The sequence below is a fragment of the Canis lupus genome, chromosome 7 (assembly GCF_003254725.2).
Source record: "Canis lupus dingo isolate Sandy chromosome 7, ASM325472v2, whole genome shotgun sequence".
Classification (NCBI taxonomy): Eukaryota; Metazoa; Chordata; class Mammalia; order Carnivora; family Canidae; genus Canis; species Canis lupus.
Genome location: NC_064249.1, coordinates 51,585,738 through 51,607,350, shown reverse-complemented (window position 1 = coordinate 51,607,350; position 21,613 = coordinate 51,585,738). Strand labels below are relative to the sequence as shown.

At 39.2% G+C, this 21,613-nt stretch overlaps 1 long non-coding RNA gene across 2 annotated transcripts in view; it reads right to left on the bottom strand.

The window, feature by feature from the left end:
* Positions 1-1,130: 1,130 nt before the first annotated feature.
* Positions 1,131-21,613, bottom strand: part of LOC112647837 (uncharacterized) — a 73,433-nt gene continuing 52,950 nt past the window's right edge. Inside the window, exons 2-4 of one of the 2 annotated variants that reach the window (XR_007412074.1) lie at positions 15,364-15,684; positions 3,772-3,870; positions 1,131-1,837 (exon numbers count right to left, since the gene is read on the bottom strand). This is a non-coding gene — a long non-coding RNA (uncharacterized LOC112647837). Of the gene's footprint in view, positions 3,871-15,363; positions 15,685-21,613 lie in introns of both variants that reach the window. The other variant, XR_007412073.1, reaches the window with a different exon arrangement.

Genomic DNA, 21,613 nt, shown 5'->3' with positions numbered 1-21,613 from the left:
TCTTCCTTACATTCTTTTCACTCCTATTTCATCTTTTTAGAAACCATTCTTCACATTAGTGTCAGACCTAAAATACTAGTTGTAGCACTGCTTTGTCTTTCTGCTGTCAAGAGGATAAAAAGGCTCCCCAACACCTATGTGTTAATGCATAGTTTCATGTCAACTGCCCTCACCACATCCATCCTTGTTGCTCATCATTTCTCAGCAGTGAACTTTCTGATCTCATTAAATTGGGTACCTCCCTTTGCTCCACCCACTTCACCTGACTCCCTGTTGTCTCAACTTATTGGCAATATTGCAGAAAGTAGAAATATTGAGAAGATCTGAAAATACCATGTAGCAGCCACGTCAGCCCTAGTCTCTTACTTCTAGACTTCCACAAGAAAGAAATGAATTTCACCTGTATGACCTGTTAGTTACACATATTCAAGGACAGGTGATCCCTCTCCTTTATTTGTTCCTTGGTTTGTTTATTTATTTATTTGATGATGCAGTGAATACTCTAAAACTCTTTAATTTAAATGATGAAAACTCCCTTGGAGCCCTTATTTGGAAGGTGCTAACTATCCACCACTTCTAATGTTCATCTTTGGACTCCCTTTCCTCTTTGGCAGTGTTTTGCCTAACAAGTGCCTAAAGGGGAAAAATATTATATAAACATAAAATTGTATTCCTATTCCTATTATACCACTCATTTAGTCAGTAATATCTATGGTCCTGGGTGGTGTTTTCTGACTTTTATGTAAACTTGCAAACATTTAGAGGCATAGCTTGAGTGCAGAGAGGTAACCCAAAAAACTTTTCCTTAAATGTTTTTCAGACTATAGCACTCTAAAAGTTGTGGGTGGAATAAATGAATAAATAAACAAATCATAAACAGATAGTGAAAATCCTATATTAAAAAAAGAACAAGGACAGATATGACATATAAGAGAGTGAGCAAGTGAAAAGGTTTTACATAGGAAGCTCTAAAAATCTCACATACATTGACATCATGTGAACCAAAGAATATTTTTATTTATTTATTTATTTTTTTAATTTATTTTTTATTGGTGTTCAATTTACTAACATACAGAATAACCCCCAGTGCCCGTCACCCATTCACTCCCACCCCCCGCCCTCCTCCCCTTCTACCACCCCTAGTTCGTTTCCCAGAGTTAGGAGTCTTTACGTTCTGTCTCCCTTTCTGATATTTCCCACACATTTCTTCCCCCTTCCCTTATATTCCCTTTCACTATTATTTATATTCCCCAAATGAATGAGAACATATAATGTTTGTCCTTCTCCGACTGGCTTACTTCACTCAGCATAATACCCTCCAGTTCCATCCACGTTGAAGCAAATGGTGGGTATTTGTCATTTCTAATAGCTGAGTAATATTCCATTGTATACATAAACCACATCTTCTTTATCCATTCATCTTTCGTTGGACACCGAGGCTCCTTCCACAGTTTGGCTATCGTGGACATTGCTGCTATAAACATCGGGGTGCAGGTGTCCCGGCGTTTCATTGCATTTGTCTCTTTGGGGTAAATCTCCAACAGTGCAATTGCTTGGGTCGTAGGGCAGGTCTATTTTTAACTGTTTGAGGAACCTCCACACAGTTTTCCAGAGTGGCTGCACCAGTTCACATTCCCACCAACAGTGTATGAGGGTTCCCTTTTCTCCGCATCCTCTCCAACATTGGTTGTTTCCTGTCTTGTTAATTTTCCCCATTCTCACTGGTGTGAGGTGGTATCTCATTGTGGATTTGATTTGTATTTCCCTGATGGCAAGTGATGCAGAGCATTTTCTCATGTGCATGTTGGCCATGTCTATGTCTTCCTCTGTGAGATTTCTGAACCAAAGAATATTTTCTAAATGTTATAAGATTTTTTTAATTTATGATAGTCACACAGAGAGAGAGAGAGGCAGAGACACAGGCAGAGGGAGAAGCAGGCTCCATGCACTGGGAGCCCGACGTGGGATTCGATCCCGGGTCTCCAGGATCGCGCCCTGGGCCAAAGGCAGGCGCCAAACCGCTGCGCCACCCAGGGATCCCCCTAAATGTTATAAGATTTAAAAAAAATAACCTAGTGTCATCTTTGATCCTTACCACTCCCATTCCTTGAAGCAATATTTATTGATGAATTGGGGGGCTACTAGAGTTCATATTTGAAAAGTTCTACATATTAATGGGAAAATAGAAGAAACTGAGTAAAGGCGGAATTTTAGGGAGCAATACTCCAAAATGGAGGAAGGATCTTGGCCACCAAGAGAAACAAATGATGAGAGCAGAGACATCATGGTTGCAGGAAGAAGATCATGTAATCTGTACCCTATGAAGAAACCTGGCGCATAGTAGATTCTCAAACCATATGTAAGTAAAAGAAGACTAGAGAGAAACAGCCATGGTCAGCTTACTATGACATAGTAGCTAAGAAAAACTTTTCATGACTTAAAAGTGTGTTATGTAGAGAGAATCATTTAGCAGAAGGGAGAGACAGGCCAACAGAGGCCAGGGTCATCTCAGCAGCAACCTAACTGGACCAATGATCACCGACTAGATACAATGTCACCTCTAACACCTTAGCACCACCTAGCTCCTCTTTGGGGAAAAAGGAAACTTTATCATCCCCACTGTACAATGATGCAAAGTGTCCAAGTAACTTTCAAAATAGGGCCAGTCTCCTGTGCAGAAAAAGGAATAGCATCAAGCAAAAGGCTATGGAGGTGTGATGGGTGCCAAAAAAGATGTTTTCAGGTAGTGCCTTTTACACATTATTGCCTATTATGATTTATCTTTTAGATTGGATATGATCCTTATAAGGCTTTTCTTTAGTGTGAACCCCTCTGGGAGAAGTGATATATGAAGTGCCCAACATATTAATATGAAGATGCATATGAGGTCATATTTCCAAGAGGCTGGGAGGATTTTAGAAAAATAAGAATTTGAGGGGCTCAAGACCTAAACAGGTAAAGAGGCTGGGATCTTGCTATAAGATGACAATAGAGTCCATCACAAGTGACGTTCTTTGTTTATATGTCCAGAATCAATGTTAAAACTGCTTTTGCATTATTTTAATATCACTGTCCACAGATCCAACTTATGGCTTAATTTTTCACAATTTTCCTGTAACAAAATGAGAACAATGCACTATATACTCTGTTTCTCTCTGTCTCTCTCTTTCACACATGCACACACGTTCACTGACATACACACATACTTCCACTCACACGTGTACACATACACCAAACTTTGAGGTCTTTACTGGGATGACTGAATATTGAATGAAACCTCAATGAAATATCCTATAATCCAGACGCTAAGTCCTTGATGATCTTGAAATCTTTGATCTCACTGAAGATGCCATCATGGATATATTACTGATACTTGTTTGTTCATAGCCAGATCAATGATTTTTTTGGTGTTAGCATAAAAAGGAAAAGGAGAAAAGAAACTAGGAAAAAGAAAAGAAATATAAAGGTAATCAATATGATCAGATTAAATACAAAAAAGATCTTTCTAACCATTTTAACTATTTAGTAAAGGAAGAAATGGCTTTCAATTTGATGGATGGCCTATCATTTTATAAACACTGGTCATATCAAGGATGCTATAGAAAAGGGGTCCTCTTAAAGTTCCTCAGTTGGATACAGGGACCATGGATTTCTTCAGCCTTTTTCTATCTCCATGATTTTACTCTTCTATCATCCCATGTGAAGGATACTTCCTGATGTGAAAAGCTCTTGTACATATTGCCAGCTCTGCAGCCTCCATAAAACTCATACCTTTTCTGGATATGCATGTTCCCAGTTGTGCACACACATTCAAACTGAGGCTTTCAAAATTGTTGATGTCAGCAAGGTGAGTATTTAGGTGAACTGGATCTGTCAGAGAAAATATTTTCAAGATGTCTCTGGTGACCATGTTTTTCATTAAGGTTTTCAGTTACACTTGGTATAATTAATCCTAAGATTGTAATCTTATTCAGAAAAATAAAGTATCAGAGGATGCTGCTAAATAGATTTCCTGGCTATAAAAATACTACTCCAGAGACTAGGAAGCAAACATGATGGCTACTATTGTCTTTGCAATGACTCTTGAAATATGTTAATAAATACTGGGTTTCACAATCCCCAAGCAAATAAATATTTAATTGTAACAATGGGTATTTATCTAAAACCCCTGGGTCAAATCTCATGTATTATGATTTAGAAAATCATACATGTAATGATTTAACCCTTAAATATCTCCCACAATACATTGCCTTGGGGCCCAGAATGCAACCATTAAAATCCTATCCGGTTGCCAGTTAGACATGGTGAATTAAACAGACACATTTATCTTCTATTTGCTCTTGAAGATTTATATGGGGACATTAGAAGAAATAAGAGAAGAGAAAAGAAAAGAAAAAAGAAAAGAAAAAAGGGGGGAGGGAGGGAATAAAGGAGGGAGGAAGGAACAGAGTGACAAGAGTCAATGAAAGAAGCCAACAAACTTGAGGAACTAGAATGAGATAAGCAGGGGCTTACTGGCTGAACATCTCAGAGGAAGTTGATACCTGAATGTCTGCTAGTCAATAGCCAAATATTAGCAAAACCATTCATGGTATAAGCCTGGAAATGTTTAGAATTTAGATATGCTGGCATTTTGGATGATGAAGTACCAGTTAGGTCTTAAAACTGCGCGATACATTGAAAGTCTTTATAGGGGCAATAAAAAAACCTAGGACTTAGATGTTAGTCGTCATCTTGGATAGCCAGGAAATTCAATGTACCAATGGGGTCAGAAGACTGCAAGTTTGTCTTCTGGAACAATGAGACCATAGAAGCTCTGATTTTTAGAAATCATAGCCTTAACTAAACATTGAGGTAAAATGTTGCATCAAAAACAGATTATTAATGAAAGCCTACATAACCAACTAATCACATCCTGGCCTACTCTTCTTTATCATCTTTGAGAATGCTAGGAAATTGAGCTTTTTACTTCTCAAGTCAGTCTGACACTCTGGCCTAGATGGAAATGCTGTCACCCCCTGATAAACCTAGAGTGACATCTGCCATTTGACACTCATTGCTCTTTAAAAAAAAAAAAAAAAAAAAAAAGATTTTATTTATTTATTCATGAGAGACACACAGAGTGAGGCAGAGACATAGGCAGAGGAAGAAGCAGGCTTCCTGGGGGAGCCCGATGCGATACTAGGTCCTAGGACCCCAGGATCACAACCTAAGCTGAAGGCAGATGCTCAACCACTGAGCCAGCCAGGTGCCCCTGACAGTCCCTGCTCTTGAACTCAGAAATCTAGATCAGAGCTTTATTCTTAATTATGAATATACCAGAAGTGATAACCAGGTGTTTGTGGAAGGTCTGAAAAATAAGAATGAAAGATCAAAAGGAAGAGATTAAATAAGACCAGAAGAAACAGAGACAATGTAAGGAGCAAAAGAAAACCTCCAATAATCTAAAAAGGGTTTTTTTCCTGAAAGAAAAGTGAAGACATCTATGAAATGAAAATTGGTTTCTTCACAAGAGGAATATTCAGAGAAAAATATGGGCTATAGTAAATTAAAAAAATGGAGCAGAAATGTGAACGATCAACCCAAGGAATAGATATTAAAGAAACCTTCTTAGGGTACCTAGGTGGCTCAGTTGCTTGAGTGTCTGACTCTTGATTTGGGCTCAGGTCATGATCTCAGGGTCCTAGGATTGAGTTCTGTGTTGGACTCGGCCCTCAGTGGGAAGTCTACTTGAGTTATCTCTCTCTCCCTCTCCCTCTGCTCCTTTCTGCATGCACTCACACACTCTCTTTCTCTCTCAAATAAATAAATAAATCTGTAAAGAAATCTAAAAGGCAAAATAATAAGACAATGGGAAAATAAAAGAGAAAATATAAGAAAACTAAAACATTTGTGAGAGTTACAGTACAAAGAGTAATAGAAGTTATGATAATGGATGAGACAAAACTGAATAGAAATTATCTAAGAAATAATACAAGATAATTTCCCAGATTTAAAAGACATGTTTCCAGCTTAAAAAAAAAAAATGAGGCAACCAGGGGCACTTGGGTGGTTCAGTCCATTAAGCATCCAGCTCCTGATTTTGGCTTAAGTCATGATTTCAGGATCATGAGATGGAGTCTCATATTGGGCTCTGCTCTGCACAGTGGAGCTGGCTTAAGATTCTCCCTTTCCTTCTCTTTCTGCCCCTCTTCACTTCATGCATTCATACACTCTCTTTCCCTGTCTCTAAAAAAACAAAAAATGAGGCTACCAAATATCATGTAAAATGAATGAGAACAGAACCCTCAGCAAAGGGTGTCATTGTGAAAATCCAGAACTGGAGGGTTAAAGAGAAGATCCTAAATGGCTATAGACAATGAAAGGAGAGGGTTTGGAAACAGACTTACATTTCATTTCTAAAGAGGAGATAGGGGATCCCTGGGTGGCGCAGCGGTCTGGCGCCTGCCTTTGGCCCAGGGCGCGATCCTGGAGACCCGGGATCGAATCCCACGTCGGGCTCCCGGTGCATGGAGCCTGCTTCTCCTCTGCCTGTGTCTCTGCCTCATTCTCTCTCTCTCTGTGACTATCACAGATATTTGAAGCTTAAAGAAAATAGAGAAAAGCTTTCAAATTTATAAAGAAGATAATCTTCTACTTAGAATCTAATATCCAGCCAAACAATCAAATATGAAGAGAAAATAAAGACATGTTCAGACATGCTGAGTTTCAAACTCAAAAAAATGTATGTTCTATTTATCCTTTCTTAGAAAGCTGCTATAACAGATTCCTATCTACGTAAGAAAGATGGAAACATATAATTCCGGACATGGGGCTTCACCAAAGGAAGAGGCAATGGAATTCTCCAGATGATGATGAAGGGAAATCCTAACTTTATAGATGTGTCTATCCTAGACTGAAGTAAGGAGAAAGAGGGCTACAGAATAGATGTCTCAAAAAAAAAAAAAAAAAGAAAGAAAGAAAGAAAGAAGAAAGAAAAAGAAAGAAAGGAAGAAAGAAAGAAAGAAAGAAAGAAAGAAAGAAAGAAAGAAAGAAAAAAAAGAAAGAAAAAGTTCAACTGATGTTAATTCTAAGATACTTGTAACTATATTAAATATTATGTACTCTATTTGGGGTGAATCAGAAAACTAAACAAAAACAGAGACAGTTATTAACTACCGAGAAAAGAAAAAGTTGGATGAAATGTACAGTGTAATCATAGTTCATGATTACAATGTCCATTATAATGTTAATAGACCAGAAGCATATAGTGTGGCTATTGTGCTACATAGGACTGAACGTACTCCGTCCAATCAGTTTGTGTTTATTGTGCTTTATTACTAGATGTCACAAGTATGTCTGTGTGTGTCTAATTCTTGTCTTTCCACTTAAACTAGAAGCTCGTTGGGGAAAAACAGCACCTTCCATTTCTCTAAATGCCCATAGTAGTGGGCCAATGTCTCAGTAAAAAAAAAGGCAAGGCAGTGGCCAAATCTTTAAATTACTAACATCTAGGTGTGAGGAAGAAAACAAGACTAGAGTCAGTACATAAAAGGACTAAATAATAATCACCACAAATAAGATACTTGCAGTAATAATGTGAATATAAGAATCGGCTCTTTCCTGGGTACTGAAAAGTATTGGTTGCTGTGCTAAGTGCTTTATATGCCTTAACTCATTTAAACTTTAAAACAAAATTACAAGTCAAATATTGTTATGATTTCCATTTTACAGGAGAGAATATTGAATCACGACGAGTTTAAGTGTGACAGGGCCAAATGGGACAGCATATAAGCTCCTCCTTGCCCAACCAGACTGTGTGTCTTGAACTTCACTGGTAACACTGTCCAGAATGTTCTCATTTATCTCCATGTGTAGTCCTCTTCCAGAATCTATACTCAAAGGACAGGTACCTTGTCTCAGACATTCCTTTAACTCACATATTTCTAAGCAGAGCAACTCGCATGGAGTGAGCTCTCAGCTCTTATGTATGAGCTGAACAAATGAGAAAGCTGTGATGGATGAGGAGGCCTGCTGCGTAATCTTCGACATAACACAGACAGACGGTGTCGTGGGAGATTGGGGCAGACGTGGCTCCATATACCATTTACCATTAAATGATCCTAAATAACTGTTCCAAAATGCAAATTCTGGTCAAAATGTTTTATGTGATATAGGTGAAAACATATTTGGTACAATTTAAAACTTTTTCCAAAAATGAAATCAAAACAGTATTTACATATCTTTTTGTGTTAATTTATATTGCTAATGGCTTAGCTTTTGAGGATTTGAGTCAGTGTAACTCAGGATGATTTTAATAAGTATTTTTATATTAGGTACAACAAATAAGATGGTTTTGGCTCAGCCTCAAAAAACAAAGAAAACATTGAGGAAAATGCTGCTGTATTCAAACATTTCACATCATTTTGTTAATTTCTTACTTTGCCAATATCTAAAAAGTTGAGGAAAGACAGATTTCTTAAAGAGATAGACTGGATACTAGTTTTCTTAATTCAAGTCAGCAAATGAAACTGCACAGCTGAAAATTCTGGTTTGTTAAATTCTGATTAAATGGAGGTCTGTTTTTATTTTGTTTTGTTTTGTTTGTTTTTCTGTATCAGGACTTCACAAGCTTATCCAACAATCAATACATGCTTTTATTTTTGTCTTAACCAAGCTATGGGACTTTCAAATTATTGTCTGGGTTTTAGTCCCTCAGGTATGAGGCATTTCAGTCTGAAAAGACTTCTGAGCCCTTTGCTGTGTGTGTGTTAATTAGAGTTGGTTTCCTGATCTTTGCTGTCAGTTTCCTCTGCTCCACAATTTGAAAGACAGTGATGCTAAACCAATCCTCAAAGGTCTCTGGAGACCATTTCCAGTTGCATTACTGATTTATTTTTGTCTTGACCAGATGGCTCCAGGTTCCTATGACTGTACGGGAGTCCTTTTGATTACTCTATTTATCTCTCCCGGTGCTCAATTTAAGGGTCAAATCTCATGTAACACATTTGCCAGCAAGATAAACCATTCAAGCCCACTGCTGCTTGGACACCATACTTCTGACATATGCTCTGTGCCTCATTACACACCAAAGTTATTAGATTTAATACATATTTTTATAAACTCCATAACAATAGCAGGCAGCGTTTTTGTTGGTTTGTTTGCTGATCCTCAGAACATGCAGCCAATGAAAGACCATGAGCCAGGAGGACTTTGCAGGAAGGAGGGGACTCTGTGGGTCCCCCAAGGCTCTCTCACTGAGGCCTTCCTTGCCTTTATGGAGGTGGCCATGAAAAAGATGAGCAGAACATTTTTAATGAAACCAATAAAAATGCAAAGGAAGATTTAATGTTTAAAGAAACAATAAATCAAAACTGACAACTGAAATGCAATATTTCACCATGAGATTGAGGAAATCAATTCATCCAAAGGGCACACTTGGCTTCTGTTAAAAAAAAAATCCCCACATACTCACACAATAAAAGCTATCATATCAGGCGAAGCTAAATAAGCTCTAGTTAATGGATTTTGAAACCTTGAAAAACATGCATGAAGCCAGACAATACAGAGACTCTCATGGCATTTGGATACACACACACACACACACCCCACAATATGTACAATCCAAGAATCATATATTACTGGACTCCCTCTAAGCGGGGCAGGGAGGATATCAAAAAAGTGCCCTTTGTTCAAGATGCTCTATAGGCTCAAGTTTGCCTAATTGTCAGGTTATTTCCCTTTAAGACTTCTCATACTTTGAAAAATATAAGTGAATCCTAAAAATGGAAATAGTAACCCGGTTTCCATCCTCAGGAAGAAAACAAAGAGAATTAGATGCTTTGGGCCCATCTCATCAAGTTTATGTAAAGAGACCCCTAGGAAAATTAATTTTAACAAAAAGTATTCTTGCCTCATAAGGGTTCACAAGTCAATGAGAAGTGTCACCTGTACTATAAATTATAATACAATGTGGTTTATAACAATAGTGATAACAGAGGTTAAAATATGCAATAAAATGTGCCCAGGCATCTTAGAATGATTTAAAGAGATGTGATTGATGTAGACCTTAAAGGATGAGATGGAAGATTGCAAGCTGATAAAATTTGGGGAACAGAAAAGAGAGTTAAGGGTAGAGAATGATTTCAATAGTGCAATTTAAGGGAGTTCTAGTTCAAGATGGCAACACAAGAAGATCCTGGACTTACCTCCTTCCAAGTATACACTGAATCTACAGCTATAGATGGAACAATTTCCTTCCACAAATAAACACACACCATAAAGAGTGGCAGAGCAATCCCTTCACATCAGGCAAGTGAGCAGGAAACCACACTGAAGTCAGTAGGAAAGGCTGAGACACAATCTCACCATAAACCCCATTCTTGTCATAGCAACCCCCACAATCAGGAGGGAACTCAAAACTCAGAACTTTTCCTGAAAGAATGAAAGGTTTATACCCATATTGGGTACCCTGATTTTAAAACTGGCACCTGAGAGACAAGCCCCCAAAACATCTATCTCTCTTTGAAAACTAAAGAGGTTCCATACCCATGAACCTGAAAAACAGACTCATCTGCCCTGGGACCCACAGAAAAGCAGCCCTTTGAAAAGCACCCAGACTTTATGTGAAAGAGACCTGTTTCCTAATTTTATTGCCCTAATTTGAGGGCAGAAGCCTGCTGGGGTAGTTTCCATAGACAAAGGCTGCTGGGTGCCATCTTCCTGCTCTCTATCTGCCTTGCTAAAACCAGTGGGCATCATCTATTTTTTTTCTATTTTTTTATTTCTTTTTTTTTTCTTTTTCTTCTTTCCTTTTTCAAATTTTCTTCTCTTTTCACTATCTTTCTTTCTTTCTTTCTTTCTTTCTTTCTCTCTCTCTCTCTCTCTTTCTTTCTTTCTTTCTTTCTTTCTTTCTTTCTTTCTTTCTTTCTTTCTTCTTTCTTTTCTTTCTTTCTTTCTCTGCCATCTTTGTACTTTCCCTCCACCTCCCTCCAGCTAGTAGGTGCCATCTACACACCCTCCCTTTGCTGCACTAGGTATTTTCAAGAAAGGAGCTTCTACAGATGTCTGGTGCCCCAGTTTTTATGTCTGGTGACCTGGTTCTTATGGCTATAACCCAGGGGCCACTAACTGATCACCTGTCTCTGGAGGTCAAGGGGGCTCATGTTTCTGGGTCCTATGGGACAATAACAAACAGAGATTCAGTTCTTGGCAGGTCACTACTCTCAGGGCACTGCACAGACAGGAGAATAAGACACATACTCAGTCTTTCTAAGAAAAAGGCCTATTTCCTTGGCCAGGAGCTTTGGGCTGTGGGGCAGGATCCTGGTTTAGCAAACTTAAAGGGGCCTAAGGAGCTACTCTAAGGGAATAGAGGCTGGTGGATACAGTGTTTGTGCCCTTCCTCTGCTTCTCTCCAATTTACCAGTATCTTCCAAGAAAAAGCTCACACCTTTCTCTGCTACCTTGATTATTGTAGCTGCTGCCAGGGGACACTGCTACACCTCCTGGGTCTGGCGGCCAGTGGCATTTATGCTTGTGGGTCCAAAAGGATTCTAACCAATGGAGAAGCTGTTCTTAAACAGCTACCACTTCCAGGACACAGCAAGAGGCAATAGATCCAGGAGCTCTAACTTTCTGTGAAAAAGGCTTAATTAGCTTATCATCATAGCTATAGTCTGAGGGAAGTCTTCTGATTAAACATACTTCTAAGAACTAACTTTGAACCTTTTCTGTGACCTTGGAGGCCAGGCAGTATCTTTGTACTCTCCCTCTGAAACATTTCAGAGCATCAGCATCTCTTGGAGGGAAGTTCTTATATGTGTCTGGTGCTACAGTTTTCTAATCTAGTGTCCTGTGGGGAGTGTGCGTGTGTGTATGTGTGTGTGTGTGTGTGTGTGTGTGTGTGGCTGATAGGGGATACCACTTGATTTGAAGGCTTTTGTGGCCAAGAGAGCTTGAATTCTTGGTTCCCTCAGGATGGTAACAACTAGAGAGAAAGTTTTTGGCAGGCTATCACTCCCGGGCACTGCATAGACAGAAGATTCAAACACCCAGTCTTTCTATGAAAGAGGCTTACTTGCTAGTCTTAGAAACCTGGCCTTATGGGCAAGCTTCAAATTTGCCACACATCTAGAGGCTATGGTACTCTCAGGGAACATAAGCCAGAGGATGCCATCTTTGTGTTCTCCCTCTGCCTTGCAATAGCTTACCAGTATTTCCCAGAGAGGAACCTATACACTTTGTTTGGATCTCTGATTATTGTGACTGCTGCCTAGGGGACACCTCCAGATTGCCTGGCTCTGGTTTATGCTTACAGTCCCACTGGTATGTAGATATTGGCATCCTTTAAAAGCTGCTGCCTGAGGGTCTGGCTTCCTATCAGCCTGAACCTAGGTGCTGACTGAGATCCTCCCCTTTGAGACAATGACTGGTTTTGGCACACCATCAATGACTGAGAGCTATTAAAAATAAAATAGGCTACTTAAACAAACATGAAGGTTTGAGAGACAACCAAGAGCTAGGGAAAAGTTGAATGATAAGTTTTATCTCCTATACAAGGCCAATAGTTCAAGACTGGGAGAGGTAGTTCTTTCATCTAATTCATAGAGACAAATACAGACTCAGTCAAAATGAAGAAACAGAGGAACACATTATAAATTAAAGAATAAAATAAAACCCTAGAAAAAATCCTTAATGAAAGAGATAAATAATTTACCTGATAAAGAATTCAAAGTAATGGTCATAAAGATGCCCAGTGCATTTAGGAGAAGAGTGGATGAGTATAATGAGAACTTCAATAAAAAGAAAATATAAGAAAATATCAAACAGCAGTCTTAGAACAGGATACAAATAACCAAACTCAAAAATACACTAGAGAGGTTCAACAACAGATTAGATGAAGCAGAAGAAAGGACTGGAAACCAAGAAGACAGGACAGTGGAACTTGCCCAATCAGATCATTAAAAAGAAAAAAAAAAATGGGCAGAAGTGCAAATGTAGAAGAAAGCTGGGGTGGCTATATTTATATCAGTCAAAAGAGAAAGTAAACAAAGACTATAAGAAACAAAGAAGAGGATTACACAATGAAAAATGGGTCAATCCAACAAGAGGATATAATGTTTGTAAGTATTTACACACCCAGCATAGGAGCACCTAAATATGTAAAGCAAATAACAACAGACTTAAAGGCAGAAATAGCAACACAATAATAATAGGGGGCTTTGGTACTTACTTACATCAATGGATAGATTATCCAGAGAGAAATTATAATTTAAATGAAATTTTAAAATAAAATTGTTAAAAAATAGTTGCAATTAGGTAAAGACAGAAACAAAGCAGTGCAAAGAATATATGAAAGACAGGGGATTTGTGTTCAGAAGGTGATGTGAGAGACTAGAGGACAGAATGGTAGTATCCATAATAGATAATAATGGAACTGATGAAAATGTCTGTGTATGGGCTGTTTAGTCTCAGTACTATGCCAGATGGTTATCATGAATTTCACATACAATCCTCTCCCTCGCTCTTCAAGGCAGGTATTAACTTCATTTTACAGGTGAAGTAGCTGGGGCAATGCAATGTTATATTATTTGCCCAGTGTCCCAGGGTTTGTAAGTGGCAGAGCCAAGATTCCAAACCTCTGTGTGACTCTGTGACATGGGTACACTGTGGATCTCTGTACTGGTGCCAGACAGGACCTAAGCAGGAGGCTTTTGACTGACCGGTCAGCTAGTTTACCGCTGACTCAGCTCACTACCACACTCATGTATTTGCAGTGCCCCCATGTGCCCTCTCCCATATTGTCCAGTACCACTGCTATCACAAAACCTCCCATGATTTGTCCAACCCTTAACCCTGAGTTTTGTTAACTACAGCAATTGCAGTTCTATTTCCATACTCCATTATCTTCTTGCAGTATTCTGAAAGCGTTGGTTCATGTGTGTGTTTTATCTTCCTAAAGAAATGTCTACTTATTGGAGAAGAAATATTTTTCTGCCCTTTACTTATTTTTTTGTCTTCTACAGAATTAAGAAGTTAATTCCCCTATGCTGATTGATCGATTTTTCCTTAACATTCTTCTCAGCCCCACCCTAAATGCTTACCAAATGCCATACTGAATGCTTCCCTCAAAAACTAAGTCCTGGAACACAGGTTTTCTGCATGCAGGCCTGATGTAGACTCTGGAACATAAGTAATCTCACTTTTCACAGATATTACCGGATTCAGTGATATTGGGGAATTTGACAAGAGTCACACAATGCCAGTGTAAAGAGGAGAGGGTTAAGGTTTGAACATGAGTTAGTCCTCTAGAGCTAAGCAAGATCTCCTCCTGTATGGTCCAGTCTCCTCTTAGTACCTATTTCCATTGGATCCCTACTCTACTTGTTTTTTCTTGTACTTTGTAAACTTTTATTATCGCTACATTGCTTGGTTAAAACAAATAAATGAGTGTTTCTTCCAGTGATCTTTAATGTAGGTGCAAAAATGTAAATAGAGGGGATATATATCTTCTAAATATCTTATTTTTCTGTTTCACAAAAACAAATTTTATCCATTTTGTAGAATACTTTTCAAGAATGCTTATTTTGCATTTTCATAGAGTTCTTGAATACACTTTAAAATATATTTTTAGGAGTACCTGGGGGCTCAGTTGGTAAGTGCCTGCCTTCAGCGTAGGTCATGATCTCAGGGTCCTGGGATAGGACTGAGACCTATATCAGGTTCCCTGATCAGTAGGGGGTCTGCTTGTCCCTCTGCCCCTACTCCCTACTAGTTCTCTCTCTTTCTTTTGCTCTATCTCAAATAAATAAATAAATAATCTTTAAAAAATACATTTTTATAGATATCAATTTTGTGCTATGAAGCAATATGTTCATTGTTTTTTACTTTTTTGTTTGTTTCTTCCTTCAATTACATGTCAGCTGTCACATACCCTTCTGTTATCAGAAATATATCTAAAAGCCCACTTCTAGGTCACTGCTTTTAATTCCTGTGGGAAGAGATGCTCGCAAAGCAAGCTTGTTAATGAAATCACAATGCCTGAATGACACCCAAGGGAATAAAATGTATAGGTTTAGTGCCTGGGCTTTGTCACAGCTGTTTTGGGAGCTTAAAGGCCTTTGTGACATCTTCCTTGTCCATGTCTTTGGTGAGCTGGCTGAAGTCAGATTCCTTGGACAGATATTATGGCAAATTCAAGTTCTGTGCAGAGTCTTCTGCAAGGTCTTTTTAGTGATAGCAACAAAGGAACACAAAATTATTTTGATTCTTAAATTCATTATCTAATTTTGGAGACTAAAAATACATAATAGATATATTACCAAAAAAGTAGATAAGCATCAAAAAAGACTTTACGGCCAGTTAAGTATGGAGCTAATGTACCTTTGAAGAAGTGAAAGATATATCTGGAACAGACACTCCTGGCTGGGTGAAACCATGGAGGTAAGAGTACAGAGGTCACACAGGGGTTCGTTAATAACTTAGGTGGGCTTGATGTCTGGCCAGCAGGAGATGTGATGATTTATTTCTGAGGGAGGATAAAAATCTTCAGTGCCCAGAGTTCCCTTGTGTTCGTATGTACTCAGAACGTCTTTGGGATTCTTATCGGCTGCTCCTAATTTAGACCTGTGACTGTCAGCTGTTTTGCAGAGCCAGGGCCTCTCTGAAGTCATCCTTATGAGGCTTTGTGAAAAATTTGGACAGCTTAGGACACACACATGTAGGGAAGGAAAAAAGAGAAAGAGAGAGAGATAAGAAAGTAGGTAGATTTTATTTTATTTTATTTTTTACAGTTGGCCTTTATTTTTTAAATAACCTTGTACTCCTTTTCAATTTCCCCTTAGAACCGTTTCTTCTCTGCTCGCTCCCTTTTTCTTCATTATTTTAATGGCTACATCTTTGCTCTGATGTGTCAATGGGAGTGGAAAATCCTGTGAAGCCAGGGCTTAATGAAACGCCAGCTGGAACAGAGGGATAAAGTTTCTTTGGAGCAGCTTCAAAGGGATGCGGGCTGGGCGAGCTCCGGGACAATGGCGCTCAGGCCAGAGGACGGGGACAGGCGGCCAGCTGGCCCTGGCTGGCCCTAACGAGGCGTAAAGGGATGGGGACCCACGTCCCTGAGCCATCAGGGGTGCAGGATGGGGGATTTTAAGTGTTCTTTCTCACACACAGGCTGTGTCCTTATATTTCACAACAAATGGTATTTTAATGATATGAGGGGCCAAAATGTGACTTCTGCTGGGAGAAACATGAGCTAATTTTGTTCAAATGCCTTGGCTTCCTGAAGCCTGCCGAGGACCTCCCCTCCCTTTCTCCCATTTTGAAATAAATTTTACATTTCTTTTTATAGGAGAATTAACACAGAAACTTTAGTTTTGATAGGGTTTGAGAGAGATTTATGAACACTCATTGGTCATTTTTGGTCAGGTGGCATTTCTCTTTTCTTTTTTTGTGAATAAAGCAGGCAAAGTGACTTGGAAATAGGCTATAAATCTAGAAGGCTCAAATGCCATGTCTAGTTGTGGGCCTCCTTTAGACCTCAGCTTTAGAGGTCCTTGTACCTTGAATGATATCAAATTTAATCAGCTGCAGTTTACACGTAGAAGGGATTTTTTAGAAAACAACAAGGTATCTTAGCCTCTACACAGTTCACTTATGTATATTAACATGCCTAGTATCAACCTGCTTTCTTACTCCTGGAATTTTGCTATTGAGGGCATGTATTTGATCAATTAGGTTGACTAACTTATTGAGTCGCTATTTTCAGAATTCTTAAAACTGTGTTTATAGTGGACTTTGTAAGCTGAGTCTTCCAAATTCTGACATACTTCAAGTCTAGAATAAGAATGGAAAAGATAATTTTCAGCCATTTCCCTTGCTTATGAGAACTTACAACAAGGGTTTGGGTTATGTTTTATGTTCCAAACAACTGAGAAATCAAGATTGATGAAGTCTGTGCTCCTCATGGCTTAGAAAATATACAATGTGATCCTTTGTTCAACTCCATAAGCAGGTATAAATCACCCACCATTTGCAGCTATTCAGCTACCTGCCAAGGAATAAACCCAAATAGGAGATTGCCCTGCCTTCAGGAGACTTTCCTACAGGCAAGAGAGATAGGAGTCTATGTATAAAATTCCATTTTTGCTAGTCAAAACAGCAGAACAGCAGAAACTTCATATGGTCTAATTTAATTTTATGGTAAATTCTTAAAAAGAATTGTGTAGAATACTGTGGCTTTTGGCCAAGGATTCCCAAAGGAGATGATGTTTGAATTTGACAGGTAAAGAGAGAAAGATATTCCAGAGGAAATTCCATAAAGCCTAAAGGAAAGAAGCAACATGGTATGTGAGGAAAACTATAAAAAAAACAGCATAATGGCTTTCAATCAGTCAAAGAAGCAAAGAGGTTCTGGGGATGGTGCCAGCAAGATCAGTCAGACAAGAACAAGGAGGACTTTGAGTGTCTGGCTTGGGCTTAATTCTATAGATTGGGAGGAAAGGGGATGTTTCAATGACTAAAGTGATCCAGTCAAGTATAGCATGTTGGGTACATCATTCTGCCTCTCCCATGGAAGATAGATTTCCTGAAGTGGTTATCCTCCACTTGCTCCACCCCTCACACACCTGTCCTCTGTACTTTGTCTTGCAGGCTATCACTATGGCCTATACTACCTAGGCCCCTTGCCATCTCAACGTTGGTAGGGGTTTACCCATGGAAAACACTGACAACAGTTTGAGGTCAGTCAGAAGGAGGGATAGTTTGTTATATTTATTCCCCTGGTCCCTCTATGCCTCCTTACATGTTCAGCCATGGTTGTTCTCCTCCATGGTCACACCTATCAGGCAGTCTTTCTTCTTTGGCACTGGCTCTGACCTGACTCCTTTAGGGGTGGTCATGACTTCCTGCTCTTGCTAGTTTGTGTCTTTCACCAAGTTCTTTTGGCTTCTTTACCTCACCACCCCCTTACCATTAAGAATGTTTCCTTTATTAAAGTCAATTAACTCCCCTGAGCTTAGCATCTCATTTATTGCCAGGACATTGATAGAGTGTTAAAGATGTCAATAGAAAGTTTCATTGGGAGAACACTGATAGCTCCCTTGACAGAGATGAGGTGTTAGACTGCACCTGTTTTATTCTAGAGGAATTCAGGACATAAAAATTATTGACCAATCAGTGACCCATCAGTATGAGGTCAATTTTAGAGGGGTAGTCAGAAGACTAGAAAAAAATCCTAAGAGGCAAGCAAAGGTCAATGCCAATGGGGCCACAGGAATGGGGCTAGAGATATTGCAGTGAATGCTGATCCTAACACAAAGATAGTTTGAGTCTGGTCTATTTGAAAGACTTACCATGCTGTGAGTATTCTAAAGTGCTCTACTCAGGTATAGGTCTAATATATAACTGTAATAATTACTACATTTCCTTTGGATATTTTTATGCTTAGATTAGTATGTTTTCATCCTACACAGAAGTAAATCGGATGCTTGTAAGTGGATAAGAGATAGTATATCTCCCAGTTCTTTGGTTTAACTAGAGCCACTCTTTTTTTTAAGACCTTATTTTGGGGTGCCTGGCTGGTTCAGTCAGTTAAACATCTGACTCTTGATTTCTGCTCAGGTCATGATCTTGGTGGTCGTGAGATTGACCCCCATATTTGGCTCTGTGCTTGGCATGGAATCTACTTAAGATTCTTTTTCTCCATTTCCCTCTGCCCCCTTTCTACTCTATTCTCTCTCTCTCTCTCTCTCTCTCTCTCAGGAAAAAAATAAAAGACCCTGTTTCTTCTCAAAATGTTCAGTCTTGTGTCTCTATCTACCCACTCTTGGCACTTACTGTTATTTACAGTTAAGGAGGGGAAAATAACACCAACTATACTGCACTATTTTGTCTTTGTTTCTGAGGTAGCTCTGACTTTTAGTGTCTTCTACAGGGTGGATGCTTCTCCTGAGTGATGATGAGGAGGCCATTTGGCAATGTGCTCAGGAGGAGCTGAAGGTAAAAATCAGATAACCTATAAGTAAATATTCCAGTATAATTCTCATCCATCTCGGGATCCCTGGGTGGCGCAGCGGTTTAGCGCCTGCCTTTGGCCCAGGGCGCGATCCTGGAGACCCGGGATCGAATCCCACGTCGGGCTCCCGGTGCATGGAGCCTGCTTCTCCCTCTGCCTGTGTCTCTGCCTCTCTCTCTCTCTCTCTCTGTGTGACTATCATAAATAAATAAATAAATTAAAAAAAAAATTCTCATCCATCTCATCTTTAATCTAGTATCTGTAATTTATAGAGCAAACAGTTGATGTCTGGATCATCAACCAAGCATTGACTTGACCTCACACTTCTTGGTGAAGCTACCAACATCTTGATTTTTTGTATATTTATACAAAAAATAATCAGATGCCTAAAAGGTCTGTACTTATAAAGGCTTCCTTTTCTTGCCTCAGTTATGGGTACTTTTGTAGGAGTCTATGGCCTACTTCTATGTGCTGGGGCCCTCCTAGGTCTTTATTCAAGCTTGGGATGCTTTGCTTAAGGCCAGAGCACCCAAAAGCAGTTTTCTTCAAGCTGTCATGATAGCAATAGTAGCTTACCCTTGGTCAAAGGTGCCTTAAGCTGTTGTGTCCTGCCAAGGTCAAAATACCTTATGGTTCACTTAAGTCCTTATACCATGTCCAAAGTAATAAAAGCCAATTTCACAACTCGAAATTCTACCTGGCTTAATATGAGCTGTTTAAAACTTTAAGATCAAAATGCCCTGTCTACCTATTCAAAGCTGAGGCTAAAAAGCTACAATCTTGGCCTCACCAGAATTCTCAGCCACTAAATGATTATTTGTTCTACTAGATCCAATTTTTATTACTCAATATTAGCAGACAATGCACAAAGACATCATGATCCTAAACTTAGTTCACTAGAAGTACAGCAATTCCTGTCCTACCACTACTGGCTTAACCAGTAAGTAAAAACTGTCAGAGGTTTCATATTATGTTTTGTGCATATTCCCACCACCATAATTGATATCATTTGTTTGATTATGATGCCATATTCTCATGCCTATGATAAAACAAGGTGACCACAGTAAGAATGTTAGGAATACCTAAGTTTCTGGTGTGAAAAGAAGGCATGTCTGCATTTACATTTATTGGACACTCTTAGTAAACTGCTGATAAAATTGCTAGTGAAAGATAGGCCCCATATCTAAGAGGAGTAAGGTCCACCAGAAATGTCTAATATTGCTCTTTGCATCTTGTGAGACGTCTATATAATATCATTTTTGCAATTGCTAGCATGAAAACTGATTGAACTTTATTTTTTTTTTAATTTTTATTTATTTATGATAGTCACAGAGAGAGAGAGAGAGGCAGAGACACAGGCAGAGGGAGAAGCAGGCTCCATGCACCGGGAGCCCGATGTGGGATTCGATCCCGGGTCTCCAGGATCGCGCCCTGGGCCAAAGGCAGGCGCCAAACCGCTGCGCCACCCAGGGATCCCTGATTGAACTTTAGAACCAGTTTCCAGCCTTTATTTCTGGGTTAATGTGTACAGGCAGAGGTGCTTTTGACCATGGTTTCACCAAGCTTGATGGAGTTTCATTCCTTCCTCACTGGAAGACTACCACCTATAGTTCTCAAAGGATACTTCCAATCCATACTATCCATTTTCCCACAGCTTCCTTTAATTTTGTTGGAAATGCGTGCCTTCTTACCTGAAAAATTCATATGGCACATTTTATTTTTATAACTTGTGGTTGTAGTGAAGGGATCCTCTAGGTAGGCGCCTTATATTTCTTTCAAGATGAAAAAGCATGGAGATATTTTCTAGGACTGCCATCTTAGTAGCCTCAACCATTAGGGAGGGAAGTTCTTAAGAAGTGTTTATTGAAACTGAATTCAGCACATACAACATCTCAGAGGCACTTGAGGATATATTTGAACACCAAAGATGTTCAGCCACATAGCAGAAGTGATCATCTGTATGAAATAATAAGCATTGTGCTTTCATAACAGGAAAAAAACCCTATTTCAGCTAGATGTGTTACTTGATGGATTCAGATCTATTTTTATTTGCACAGTCACTCCTGAGTGCCTACAATCTGGCTGGGACTGAGCTACACACACAGGAAAGCAGAGGAACAGTCAACATCCTTAAAATATAATAAACACACACACACTTGAAGCATATGACACAAAATTAGATATAATTAATTATGAAAGCTCCCCAAATGCAATAATAACATAGAATAAAATGATTCTTCATGTAACCAAGTTGCTACATAGGCGGGCTTTCAGGACTTCAGTCTCTTCAGCTGTTTTATGGCACATACCACCTCACGCATCTGACAGAAAACTAAGCTTAACTGTGAGAAACACACTCACATACACAATTGTGCAATCCATATTAGGGGAGGGTGTTATGGATTCCCCATACCACATCTATAAATCTTCCTCCTGCCTGAGAGTCTGTCAAGCCCAGATTAAGATATTTAACATTGCTAGGACTCTGCTCCAAATATAAGAGGCTTTGGTTCCTGTAGTAAGTGTTGGTTTCAGCTTTGGCTGCAACTTTCTCTTACAAGCTTATCTTCTACTAAACTCCATCATGAACCTTCTCCTGTCAGGAAGATAGCCTAGTTT